At 43.9% G+C, this 14,301-nt stretch overlaps 1 long non-coding RNA gene across 1 annotated transcript in view; it reads right to left on the bottom strand.

Moving 5' to 3' along the window:
- The window catches only part of LOC107192453, a 171,054-nt gene that overhangs the window by 66,537 nt on the left and 90,216 nt on the right, over positions 1-14,301 (bottom strand). Inside the window, exon 3 of the long non-coding RNA XR_001516297.1 lies at positions 5,003-5,038. This is a non-coding gene — a long non-coding RNA (uncharacterized LOC107192453). The remainder of the gene's footprint in view (positions 1-5,002; positions 5,039-14,301) is intronic.

Below are 14,301 nucleotides of genomic sequence, written 5' to 3'. Positions count from 1 at the left end.
GAAGTCACGAGGCACTGCATTCTGTGTACCACGAATGACAGTGCTGTTGAGGAGTCAGAAGGCTGAAGAAAAAGCAACTCTTTCTCGCGGAAAAAGGTTTCGCATTATGTTTTACGAGCATCTTCCGAAGAGACTTCCAACTTAATTTTCAACTACCAGGATTTAGGACTGGTCCAAAAACTACACCGATCTATAATAAATTAAATATTTCGGTTCTCTACTGATCCTTCCATCAACCCTTTAACGCCCAGGCCTTTAACTAGTTATTTCAAAATTATGGAATTGATATATATCATAAGCACTGGGTGCTTGACTGGTTTCACGGAGGACCACCTCAGTGGTGGGATTAACGCCTTGTTTCGGTAGGTTAAGCGTAAAAATGGAGCGCGAACGGGACGAAGTTCCTCTCCTCCCTGTACCCTGGCAAACATTGGAAGTCGGAGGCGTTGAAAGCACCCAATAACACACAATCGAGGAGAAGTCGACTGCTCCTGCTCCCGCCACTCGATATTCAGGCAAAATGGAACGCGGTCGTGGGTGTGTGTTATCGTTCCAACCGCGTTACCCATTTTATATCCATCTCTCGAATACCGCGCGTGCAGCGGGCTGGGGTTGGCCTGGTGCACAACCCACCCCCCCCCCCCCCGTTTCTGTCGCGGCTGACAAAATGGAAGATAAAAAAAAAAGGCAGTCGAGTCTCTACGACGTGCACTGCCACGATCATCTGTACCCAGCCACCCTCCCTCCTCGCCAGCGAAATACCGATTTCAAAGCCGCGATCGCGATCTGCCGGGAACAGGCCGGAGAGGGTGACTCATAAAGCACTCTCTTCCGCGAGGCAACGCCGATCTGTCGACACTGTTTGAACGGGGCAACCTTTAAATCGGCTCGACCCGTAACCCTCAAACCTCCGCCTGTTCGCCCGTCCAGCTCCGCCGAGTGCGATTGCCGATATTTCCGGGCCACCGGAAATGACGAGCGGATCAATACCCTGATAACGGGTCGCTAAATATAATCGTCGCAAATAATAGTACGGGTAAATAAGGGCCTCGTGATAATTGCAAGGCATTTAATGCTGTTTTCCAATGAACACGAAAGTAATTTGTGATACGGTATAAATCTTTGATGAAGTCATTCGGCGGATCGGTGATATCGAGGGCGTGGTTTTTCGCGGTGATAATACGATTTTATTGAACACGTGACATGATTATTTATTGTTTTCCTGGGTGGTAATAATGAAATTAGATGAACGTTGTTAAATGAAATATGAAGCATGGATTCGGTAGACGGTTATAGTACGTTGTGTTTTTCCGACTGGAGGCCTGCGAAACGGTACCGTTGCGGCGTCGACCGGATTTGTCCGGAATTTTTGCGAAACCGCGGAGATTAATCTTGCCCGCAAACAGGCCGTCAACACGCGACGCGACCATCCAATGGAAACACACTTTCCACGGTCGTCGGGTTCCTCGTCGCTTTCATACGGACCGACGGAAATGAGTTCAACGACTGTTCGAACACATTATTCCGCGAGTAATTAGACACCATCGAACAACATATGCAAACTAATATTGTCAATGAGAAAAATCTACAACTGCATATTTTAAATTTTTGTCGATTCGAAATGCACTTTGCGTAATATTCATTGCTGTAGTTCTGTTATTAAAAGACAACTGTGTATGGTTTGGTCAACCAAGAGTGAAACTGCAATGTATGTATGCACACGAAATCACGTAACTGACTAGGGAGAGTAATGTCACATTATTATTGGCAGCACAAACAAATAGTGAAAGGTATTAACTGAACATTTATGGCTGACTATGACCGAATGATTCTACTTCCATCCAGACTCGTTTCTTAACTTCATTACAAAACTTCTACCAAAAGATGACTGTATAACGTAAACTACTTCCGCTAAAAAGGACATTGAGTCCCAGTTACGTCTGTTTCCCACAAAGAAAGGGAGCCAGTTGTGTGGTCACGGTTCGTATATCTCCGTTCTCGACGTTTCTTATCTCGCGAACTGTGCAGCTTCGCAGACCGTAAACAATGCTCGGAGCGGTTTCACGGGTCAAGGAGCCGCGAACCGGCCAGGTGGGCACGTGCTCGAGGAAGTCACGTTTTCGCACGTGGGGGCCAACACACACATTCATCATAAAAAGCTCGTTACGGCGCCACTTGTTGTCCAAGGCTTAAGCCTTTCGACGCGTCTACCTAGCGAGTAGAGAGTCTCGTAACGCCTCCCCCAACCTCCCCGTCGTTTCCTCACCCCCTTGCGGCAAATTGAGGATGAAATTGCCCCGCGGGCGGATCACTACGTTATCCTCGGCCGCGACCGTCCGTTTTAAGCGGAATTTTTTTCGCCGTTTGTCGACCTGACGGATTCCACTCGTGCGGTAACCGAACGTTGCTGACCGATCGAACGAAACAGTCGGCGAATATTTTTAATTCCACCGACTGTCGCGGAAATTCAGCAACCCGCTTTTTTTTTTCGCGGCCGATCGATTTGCTTTGCATTCCGGAAGAGATGTTCGGACGTTAACGAATATCGGCGTGCACCGATTTAATATGCGCATCGTGTTTCAATTACACGATGCTGTTTACTTATGGTACAATTATTATGAATATGTAGATTCTGGGTGCAGAAGGTTTCGACGGAGTAACGATTGAATTTGGTGCTCACGATAGATTTATTGCTTTTCGTGGGGACAATTTCGTACCAATTTCAGGATATCGTAAACCTGGAGTTGGTCTATCACTTTTGAAACACTGGATATACAATTTTAAAAAATAACTTCTGCTGATTTTGTTTTGATAGAAACAGAGTAATGCTGGGCCTATGATCAGAAAATACGACACATATACAGGTAGTACTATCTAATATGAGCACCTTTTGTATCCCACTTGATCTTAATTTGTAGAAAATTAATTTTAATAAATGCTCAAGCTGATGTCCATCAAATTCCATTCATTTTTGCACTAATTCATCTATCGTAGTTATTTTATGATTTCAATCAAGGTCACATGAAGGTCACACTAGTATAGGTCATTGGATTGGTCTTCATCTTAACTATTACACCATCGACTACCTTGAAATTTGAAAAAATATGACTGAGAAAAGTTTTTGCTTATCATAGTATTTGCTCCTTCTAACCAAATGATACTTTCTACCCACATTTCTTTGTATTTTCAAAGACAAGTGGGATATTGTAGATTCTCATGTTAGGTGGGACACCCTGTATATGTAGTTTTTCTTTAAGAACTTAGGCAATTCAGGAAAATGCAGGAGTAATGTTAACAGCCTAGATAATTTTTCGCGAGTTTATGTCAACTCTCCAAGTATGCTGGACGAGTTGGCTATCCCGCGGATTAACATCCCTGTTCAAAATCTACGTTAGACTCTGCGCTCTATGGTTTCAAGTGTAATTATACCGCGCAAAAGAAGTATTAACTTTTCTCTCGACCCGGCCAATCACGACAGATTTCACGTAGACCTCGGAACTTGTATCTGTATGAATTCATGGGTCTCTGGGGGGCCACGATCAAATATAAAGTAGACTAGAATGTCTATTTTCGCGATACACTTCGCTGATAAGGGGACTCGCTTGGGGAACTAAAACCCTTCCAATTCTGGAATAACTCGAGGAAACTCTATTCTATCCAAATGATCATGACACCCGAAGAATATGTAAAGTATGAGCTTCAAAGTAAACACACGGTACAATCGCAACCACTGTGTCGAAACGAACAAAATCGATCGATCGGTCAGGTTCAATTATCTTCCCGCCCCCCGTGAACGAATCATTCAGGGGATCGAATGAAATATAAATCGGCTCGAAATAGGAAGGATGTAAAAATCCGTTCGTCAATTTTCGACGAGTCGCGAACGAAGAAAAATATTCTCTGTCGGTGAATCACAATGGCGGAGGTGTGGAGGATCACGGCGACGGATGGATCGTTAGCCGAACGATACAGACAATTCCTTTCTACTTCGATACGAAAGTTCAATATAGAATACGGTCTCATTTCTCATCTAGCCGGTTCGTCGCGCCATCAACTCGTGGCCCCGTAAATAATCTTCCACCTATTTCTTGTCCTGTTCTCGCTCTACTATCTTTTTTCATATCGTTAAACGAGTCGTATCGATAGCTTTTCGGTGCTGCGACCGGTTGTAACGTCGGTGACGACGACGTGAAACAAACGGCCGAGGCCACATTTGAATAATTCACGCGGGAATCCGTGTTTCTCCCAAAACGATGTCGCTGGACCGCGAGGAAATCGTATTTTCAAAAATGCCGGAAATATTCCGACGGGACGAACACCGGATTCCGCGTGACGTACGACGGGGGAGGGCCAGGGCATCGAAGGATCGCTGGAAATATCCAATTTTCGCGTCGGCAAATTCAATCGCGACCTACCACCCCCACCCCATTTCCACCCCTTTCGACCCAGTCTGCCCGATTATTTTTAAATTAGGTACACCCGCCGTCCATCCCTCGATACTCGGCGGGTATATGGATAGCCGAGCGACGGATAGAGTTTTAATTCGTTCGCAGCGATGCGTGGCATAATGCGCGCCGTTCCGTTCAGCCGTGTTATCGAGAGCCCCTCCTCCGCCTCTGGAATAAATCGCTCGGATTCATACGTTATTCATTACGATTTCCACTTTGTAAATTATTTTACCGTTTGCCGTTTCGCGTACGGCGCGCGATTTTCTGTGACGCGGGGAGACACTGTCTCTGTTGCACTCGTGGTCGCGTTTCGGTTTGTCCACAATGTTATACAAAGTGTCCCAAATTTAAATCGACCTATTCGAATGTTTCTGAAACTTGACGATATTAAAAAATGTTTCGGACAGAAGTTAAACGGTATCGGGGGGCACATTTTCTCCAAAGGGTTAAATAATTCAGCCTCTTTGAAATGTACGTGTCAGCCATATTTGAGCGACATGGCAGTCAAAGTGATAGAGTAGTATCCACCTAGGAACACCGAGGACTGTGCATACCTGCATGTAGCCTCCGAAAGGAACCTAACTAGCCACCTGCAACACAGAAAACAAGACAAGAGGGTAAATACACATTCACCGAGGGGATAGAGAACGCAGGGATGCGCGCCATTAGGCCAGTGGGGGACAATGGCGTGGCATCGTCTTCTCTAATTCTCGCGGTGCTTGAAAACGCTTAGCCGTGCAATCGACGTAGCGAGGGCGGCTATTTAAGGCGAAGAAGACTGTAAGTATAATGTTCCCGGGGCCTTGATACAGCCGTGGAGGAAGGTCGTTAAGTAACGCTGTGGCGGAGGAGCTTTAAGGTTTGTCATGTAAATCGTAATCCCGCCACCGGTGCGGTAAAGAAGGACGTTTCGAGGGGAGGGACCGACGAGGATGCTACCAGGCGTTCTTCCCCTCTTTCCATCTTGCGTCCCCACCCCTTTTCCGCGACCATTATCATCGAAAGCGGATTCGAGTACTTCGGCAACTTTCAGCGAGGAATTTATTATAATCGCATTCAAGAGCGTCTTATGGCAACGACTGCAAAGTAGCTATTCGAGAATGGTAGGGGTGAGGATGGTGGGGGAATCGGCGAAGCTGATTGAAACTCTGAAACATTTGCTCCTCTGGGTAACTTAGCAGCCAATCGTCGCAGATAAGTCGGTTTCCCCAGTTAACGGTTCCCTTAATTAATCGTCTACCGTCTCGCGGTCCACGTTCCCGCGACGACGACCACCACCACCATCACGACGGGTATCAAGAACTTTTCTTCCCCACCCCTCCGGCGGCACGCTTTACACCCTCTCCGCCACTCTATTAATTCGCCATTATCGCGAAAGTATAGCAACAATCGGAGGCCTCGCCCCAAGCCATCGAGCTTTGGCCGAGTTAATAGCTTCTCGCTTCACGTTCTTCGCCAACGCTCGCTTAATTGCCACGGGCCGGGGGATCTGGCACGTGAATTCTCGGCGATTCGTTCGACCCAAGATAAATACCAGGTTATGTAATTAAGATCGGAACGACGAGCGTGTTATTTCAACCCAGAGGCGGCCGCAGCAGCCGCAACGAACAATTTCCCGCGCGGAAGTTTCCCTCCTGTTATGATAGGTTAAGGCCGATCGGTGATACCGCCACGTTCCACCAGCGATCTCGATTTCTGGGGGTAACGGCGGAATGGTTCGATTACCGGTGGAAATATATTTTACGTTTAATATTCCGTCTTAATGCGTACTTTGATGGCCATCCTGTTATCGAAGCTTTTGCTCGAACGGTTATTGTCGTAACTGAACTCACGTAGTGGCCTCGAAAAGACTCCATCGTTTTTAAAATTAACTGTTTCGAAAATATTAGGTGTACCAATAAGTAGTCCACTGTTTCTTTTAATTATGATGCGATACATTTTCAAGTGAAAGCCCCCTAACTTATCAAGGACGGCGGATTGACACGCTGCGTGTAAAATGCGGCTTTTCTGCAACTAAGCGATCTCGTATTCGAAATGACCAAGATCCTGCTTATCGGTGGAGGCATTACACACTCCTGAATCGATGAAAGTTGCACAGGCATCGGTCGTGCGTGCTACACGAAATCGGCCGACGAAACTTTCCGTGAATTGAATGGCAACTTTAATAAAAAGAGACATTGCACGTAACATTAAATTACGGGGCGCCCGTTTGGAAATACGAAACGAGCATTTAACGAACATTTTCTATTAAAGGGGATGAAACGCGACGATGAACTTCTTAAAGCGTATTTTGGGTCGTTGGAATAATGGGACTAGGATAACGTTCACTATTTTTCGAGTATTATTACGAAACGAACTCGACGAAAGTCAGTGTTATACTTGACGCAATTGAATTGGACGATAATTATTAAGTTAAGTACAATGTAAATAGTACGAATGTGAATTCTGATCAATGAAGGTGACCGAGTATTAACAGTTATCGATGAAACACTGGGTATATCGCAGTATCAACAACACGATGTATCGATCAACGTACATGGTTATCAGTCAGTATCTGAACTTTTCCGTGAGGGACGAAGATATATGGCTTCGATGAAATTGGTATTATTCTATGAAGCCTATCAGTCTTTACACGTTAGCTTCAGAATTATCCGGGATAAAACGAACGTAAATAGATAAAGTACTTAATACTTGACTAGTCTCGCTATTTGCTGATCGCCGTCATAAAATAAAATATCGTCAAATAAATATAAACGTTCATTTATGACCAGAACTTTCTCTAATCGAGACGCAAATTATCTTCCATGGTTCTGTTCTACATATAACCATCATTTTCTTCCCTAATCGATTCCATCTAATTACATTCTCCACCGTGAAACAGTGTTTCCCCGAGAAATGTATAAAATTTCATAGATTTTCCTTGAAAAATGGGGACACAGATCCCGATAACCGTTTATCATTGCAGTAATTACCGCGAAAAGATGAAACACAGCGCGGTCGGTACTAATGAACAGTTTGTAATCACGATCCGCGAGAACCACGACGAAATGTTAAGATTTCGCGAGGAACTTTAATCCACCGTGTTGCTCGTGCGTGGAAAAAGTCATTAAGTGGTTAAACGAAATATACGGTGCTTTTTATAGAGCGGAATCAGGCCGTTGAATATTCAAAATGTCGACCGGTTCCACAATTTGATTAATTACACCGACCCAGAATAGGAGATTTCTTTTATTCTCCGCCCGGTATCAAGTAACAGCCACGGGGGATCTGTTTCCGAGAGGTACGCCCGATGGCTACGATACCCGGCCGAGGAGACGCGGAAAAACACGGGAAATCCTCGGGAAAATGTAAGTAAGAAACAGCGCCTTTGGCAAGAAAACCAAGGGAAAAGCGATGCAAATGCAGACACGGTTAATTAGCATCGACGAAAAACTCACGGAGTAAGAGGAGAACGCTGAAAATACAATACTGCGCAGTGTTAAATTAACTCAACGGGGAGGGAAGAGGGGGGGGGGGAAACTTTCTCGTTTAACGAATACGATGCCGGGTTTGAAAGAAGTTCACCGGTGAGTACGTTTTTCTTGAAAAATTGTAGTAAAGTCGGCTGGAATTGAAATTTCTACTGGACTGTGCGCGTTCCGTATTAAGGAAAAGTTTTTCCAGTAAAAAATCTCTACTGTTCCGTGTATCGGCGTCCATTGTGATTCACTGGTTAGTCTACTGGTCTTTTCGTACTTTCATTGAGAACTTCGCGTTGAACGATTCAAGTGAAGAACTCACGTAAACTTGTTATTACTTAGTAATAAATCTCACCAGTTAATCCTCTGGTCTTCTTGTAATTTTTGGAAACACGGTCGCGTCACACAATTCATGTAAACTTGTTTACTAGTTAGTAATAAGTTTCACTAGGTAGTTCACTGATCTTCTCGTACTTTTAGGAAACACGGTCACATTAAACAATTAACGTAAACACGAAATATATTGGATTCTAGCTATATTGCCATGGTCGGCGTTGTGGGTGAGTAGCGCCTGCGCAGAAGTTGGATCGTGCTGGTGTCCTGTCGTACGAAACGTGGTGGGAGATCGAACTTGTATGCTCGAGAATACGTGTGAAGGGGAAGTGCCTAGCAGTGGCAATATGTTTAGTGGCAATATAGTTAGAGTTCACTGTACTAACTACCCACCTCAATCGAAGGTCGCCATTATTTCGTAACTATAATTTATTGTCGATTAACTATAACACAGACGGGGTATCCGATTATATCGCCGAAAAATGAAGAACATTACCAACATAATATATTCCTCCCCAACTCACCGAATACACAAAGGAAGAAGACCGAGCGTGGAACAGTAAATACCACCTTTTCCTAATTAGTACCAAAAGTGTGCCAGCAAACGTCGCGGCGGCGGACACACAGTCCCTTCAAACTCCGTCCATCCCATCCCTTATTTTCCTCCGGCAAACTTCAAACGAACAATGAGGCCAGTCCGGGCGAAGCGTGATGTTAATTAAACAGTTCCTTTAGCCAGTCCGCGGTCGTAATCCTCCGACACTGGGTGTATTATAAAATTCACGGGACAGGAATTGCAGAAACGGAAAGAAGCATCGAGTGGACTCGGACGTTCAATGGACTAGCGCTAGGAAGGGGACAAAAGCACCACTCGAGGGACCTTTCTAACAGCACCAAGATGCTCCTTGGATAAGAGTGAAAGGAGTGGATGGCCAGGAGGAAAACAGGGGTAGCGAGTAATAAGGGAAAAATAGAGGCTGTTGGAAATAAGGAATACAGAGGGGGGTGGGTCTTGTTCGGACGATGGCGCATAATTTAAAGGCTTCGTTATTACGAGCGAAACCAGGCTGTCGTGCGGAAGTTCGAATGGCACCGTGCAGAAGCCCACCACGCGCGGTCACGAAGCGTTCCTCAAAGACGCCAGGATTAAAGCCGTGTGGGTGGACGGAACTTCGGTCGAGCGATAACAATCGACGATTTGGATCCATAATCCGCGTGCCTCGTGCCCGTCCAAACAGTTTAACTTCAGCGAAACTTTCCGAAGGGCGCCTCGAAACGCGGGCGTGATAAACGATCCAAGTTTCTCCTTTCATCGGCTGCCATCGGTGGTCGTTCGACGAATACCCCGGATTCCGACACGTCGTTGACGCCACACCCCGCCCCCTCTCCCATTTCGGAACCGTTGTCGCCCACTTTCTATCTTCCACCGGCTCTTCGGTAAATTATTACATCGATCTCGAACGTTGATCCACCTGCGTCCATCCATCCGGCTTGTGTCTACGCTTCCTTCTTGCGGGATCGATTGCCCCATTGTTTTCGTTTCATCTGGCGTGTATCCCCTTTCTCCGTTTCGTCTGGGTCTCTCTCATCTTAAGAAATTGTTCCGATCGATCAGGAAACACATAAACGGTTATGATCCTTTTAGGTTCCTGTTGGGTTTCATCCTTGATCTATGGGGGAAGATTCTTTAGGGGTTTGGGTAACTGATTGTCTTTTCTGGAGGTCAACTATAGGTCACAGAATTGTATAGCTGAGCTTTACACATTGAGAAAAGTAGAGGAGGTCCAAATACAGATAGGGCCTAAATAAAGGCTAGTTAAATGTATACGGTTATTTTAGGTAAAACGGAAATATTTCAGTGAACGGGAACTAATAACTTTTCAAATTATCGACTGTTTACACCTAATATTTCACACGTATCATTAACGTGTTGCAAAACTCTGTTAAAATCGAAGTTGGACAGTTAAGTATTGCCCTAGGAAGTCACGAAGTAAAAATGCTAGCCAATATTTAGACAATTTCCTCTACATTCAATTTTAAAAATTTGCGTCTATCTGACAGCAGTTTCCACGGTAAAGTTATCGAGATATTATTAATCGTTCGTGTATTGTATAGAAGAGAAGCAAGTGAAAAGGCGATTCCCAGCAGAGAATCATTCTACAGATTTTCGAAACAGTAGAACATCGGTGATTGCCTGTTTCCCAGCGGGATTCGAAGGAATCTCGGTGTTCGCGCAGCCGTTGTTTAACGCCTCGCTTTAAGCCTCCGGGCAGTCGGGAAGTTAATCGATACTTCAAGAAAGATTCGAGGGGGTTTGAAAAGCGGACTTAACTTTCCCTAGGCTGGTAATAAAGCGGCTTACTCACGTCTTGCCGAGCACATCCGCGGGCTCAATCACACCGCGAAATTGGCAAACTTACCTGGCCCGTTTCTAAACGTATTTTTCCTATTCGACGATTCACCGGCGGGCGAATATAAATCGCAACAATTCTCGATAACTTCTCGTCGAATCTATAGCCACGACGCAGCTCGACACTTGGAACGCAAAAATGCGCAACTTATTTGACAGATCGTCGCACCGTCCCCGTTTCACGCGATTCATTGCACTTTATAGTTCGTGATCCCGATACGTACTGGCAATAATATTCTTCGATTACCGACAGTTATTCGATGATAAAGTTGTTAGCTTTCTCGAGGAAACGTGATAAGTCCAGAACGCTATCTTTGGAGACTGTTAAGTATATACACATACATGTATACCGTCAGAGTAAATACAGATATTCGTGTATAATAGAAATGAAGAGTGAATAAGGGGTTGTTTTCTTGGGACTGACTTCCTTCTGGAATTCTTCCTCGCAAGACTCTATTCCGTCTGGGAGTACGAGTAGAAAATGCTCATTGTGATATGCACAGTCTGAAGTATGTTGAAGGGTTGGGGGCTCGTTACGCACCCCTTGTGAGCCTAGTCTACCGGCACGAGTTACGTACGCTGGTTGCTTAAAATTCGCAGTCTTGACCATCGAGTTCTTCTACCTTTTCGGCATTTCGAATAGAAAATCAACATATCGGTTTACACAACCAACAATTTTTCGTAACACTAGAACTGATACTTTATCACAATATTACACGAAAATTTATATCCAACAAATTAACAAAACCTTTACTTGAAGACTTTTCTTAGTATCAATAATACTTACAACAAAAAAAACCGTACAATATTATAAATTATTCCACCGAATAGTGCATTCGAACAAAATAACATCATTCCATTCACGTGTAACTTTTATCAATGTCGAAACTTTCAGCAATAATCGAACGATAGTGGTTCGCGGAGGAACACCTTTCCCATTTTCAACGGCGAAGTCGTATAAAGCAGTGTACCGTTGCCCGCCAGCCAGCCAGCCGGCTCAGCTAAAAAGATAGAAAAAGGGTCGACGGGATAAATGTATAGATATCTGCATGAAGCATCCGGTCGGTGGGTTCCTCCCCAGTCTGAAAGTTTTATACGTACAGGCCGAGGAAGTGGGTATATAGCCGGGGATCTGGCTGGGGGAAGAACTTTGCTAAAATATCCGTCCACGCAAAGTGCAGAGACGTAAATTGCATCGAGCACTGCATCGTCGAAGATACGAAGTACGAGCATCGCCTCGACTCGACTCGAGACTCGCCGTTGGACCGCGAGCCCCCGAGCAACAGATCGATCGCGCACTGCGTGGAAAAGAAACTCGAACCACGAAGAACAAGTGCAGACGGTATATCGCTGCCGGGGAACGAACTTGTGGTTACCGAAACTTCCTGAGGAATCGACGTAGGAAAACGTTTCTGACATCGAACGAGGGCGGGTCATCCTGCGGCTCGAGGAAATCTGGTACCGCGAAGTGGTTCTCTGTGTGTGTTACTTGAACGATCAAGCAGATATACCAGACGAATTCTAAATGCTTTTTGTATGTCCATGTTATCGTGGAGCTACTAGGGTGATTCATAATAATTCATTTTTTGTAATAAGAATTATGAATTACCTTAGTAGCTCCTTGATTACATGGACATACAGAAACTATGTATGTCCAAAGTCATAGAATTCGTCTGGTATATGTGCTTGATCATTTCTTTAGTAATTATTATTGATACACTCTGCAGTGTCGGTAATTAGTTACCACTGTATCTGTCCTTACGAACTAACACTAAGTCATGTATATTGTTTTCTCTGTGTTGCAAATACCTTTGAAATAGAGAAAGAACTCTAGTAAAGTGAAAGAGGAATAGTGGAACAGAAGATGCACAAGATTCAGATTTAATTTTTCGAAAAAGTTTCGAAAAATGGTGACATCACAGAATCTGTCGACATTCATTCAATTTTTATTTTTATTTTTCCATGTTCCACCCTGAAATAACCGAATCTAGATTCAAAATAGATCCATCTTCGTTCATGATTCACGAGTCTCATTTATAATTCGCGACGCGATACCTCGAAATATACTAAGGTAAAAGCCGCATGAACTTTCGTTTTAGAGGCGAACTGTGAATTATAAACGAGATTTATCACGATTGTAGAGGGGCGGATTTACGATTTTTAGCAGTTTTAACAACGGAGAGAAACTGACTATTTATAAATTCCAGTGAAAAACTATACGTGCACGCGGCCGTCGCGTCGGAGTAAGCACCTTATCGTAAGCAGTCGCGACGGAACAATATTCTACTTAACAGGGATTTTAAACGCGCCTAACACGATTACCGGGGGAATTTAACGCGAGCGCCGCCCGGCGAGAGTATTTTACTTGGCCTTCCCCGACTCAGTCGCGGGTCATTTTCGTTGTACCGGATAAATACGATGCGTGATTAAATTATAGTATTAAATCGAACGAAACCATATTCGCTAAAACCTACTAAAATACTATTTTATATTTTGTAGCTCTTCTCATTAATATTATTATGTATTAACTTACACTCGGAACAAAAATTTGCATTTAAAAACTGGTTTTTTTATGTATTAAATATTCTATAGTAAAGTAGATGTCCCAATTACCGTCACTCTAAATTGTAGCATAACTTCATTTAATCATTTTACGTGTTGTTTAACTAAAAAATCGTCTCAGTTTGGAAAATAATATTAATATTTCTTCCATGAAAAAAAAAAAACAGTTTTATACAATAAATATGAAGAATTAATTGGTAACTAATTAAAATCTGCGAACAATCTCAGTGTCCCCATAACTGTCGCCCCAAAAATTAAAATAGTTCTTATATACTTTAACGATTAATCTTCCTCGCATTTTTGACGATCAAATTGCACTTTCATTTTCCGATATTAACTTTGAAATATCAGGTAATAATAATAATTACGTTTTTATTAAGTAAAATAAATACAGTGGGCAGTATTAGGGACACTGACAGTAACTGGGATATTTACCATAGTAACATTTGGAGCAAAAACAGTAACTTACAATACCAGTATAGTAATATAATTAATACCGTATCCTCTGTGTAAATTAATTGTTATCCATGCTTTCATCTCAAACTTCCCAGTTCTACCAGATCTCAGAACTTCCAATCTCACTATCTAGCCGACTACATTCCGTCCCGGCGTCATATTTCACTCCAGATAGAATCGCCTCAAAATAGAGTTCGCTATAAGATATATATTCCAAGAATATCTTGGCGGACGTTGCTTGTGAACTCGAGGGCAAGTCTTGCCGCATGAACTTTAATAATGGACCGGCATATCTCGCATGGAACGCGTATTATGTGGCGGCGGCGGTGTTGGGAGAGGAGCAAGGGTATGTGCACGACGCACGTCAATGCGATATTACAATAAACAGCGGTAGATCTCGGACAATTTGGTGGCGATCCCGTTAAACTCAATGTTATGTGTTCCGTGCTGACGCCAATATCGCCGTGCCGTCGTAATACGAACATATTTCGTCCCCTTTCCAACCCTCCCGCGGCATTACGTCAAACGTGGAAAACGTCCGATGACGTCTCAGCTAAATCAATTACCCTTACGATTATTTGTAACGCGAGCAAGTCGTGATATACAGATCCGGATACAGGTTTCGACGGGGAAC

This window comes from Dufourea novaeangliae, unplaced genomic scaffold (assembly GCF_001272555.1).
Source record: "Dufourea novaeangliae isolate 0120121106 unplaced genomic scaffold, ASM127255v1 scaffold343, whole genome shotgun sequence".
NCBI lineage: Eukaryota > Metazoa > Arthropoda > Insecta > Hymenoptera > Halictidae > Dufourea > Dufourea novaeangliae.
The sequence above is the reverse complement of the archived record's forward strand: the minus strand, read 5'-3'. Positions and strand labels throughout refer to the sequence as shown.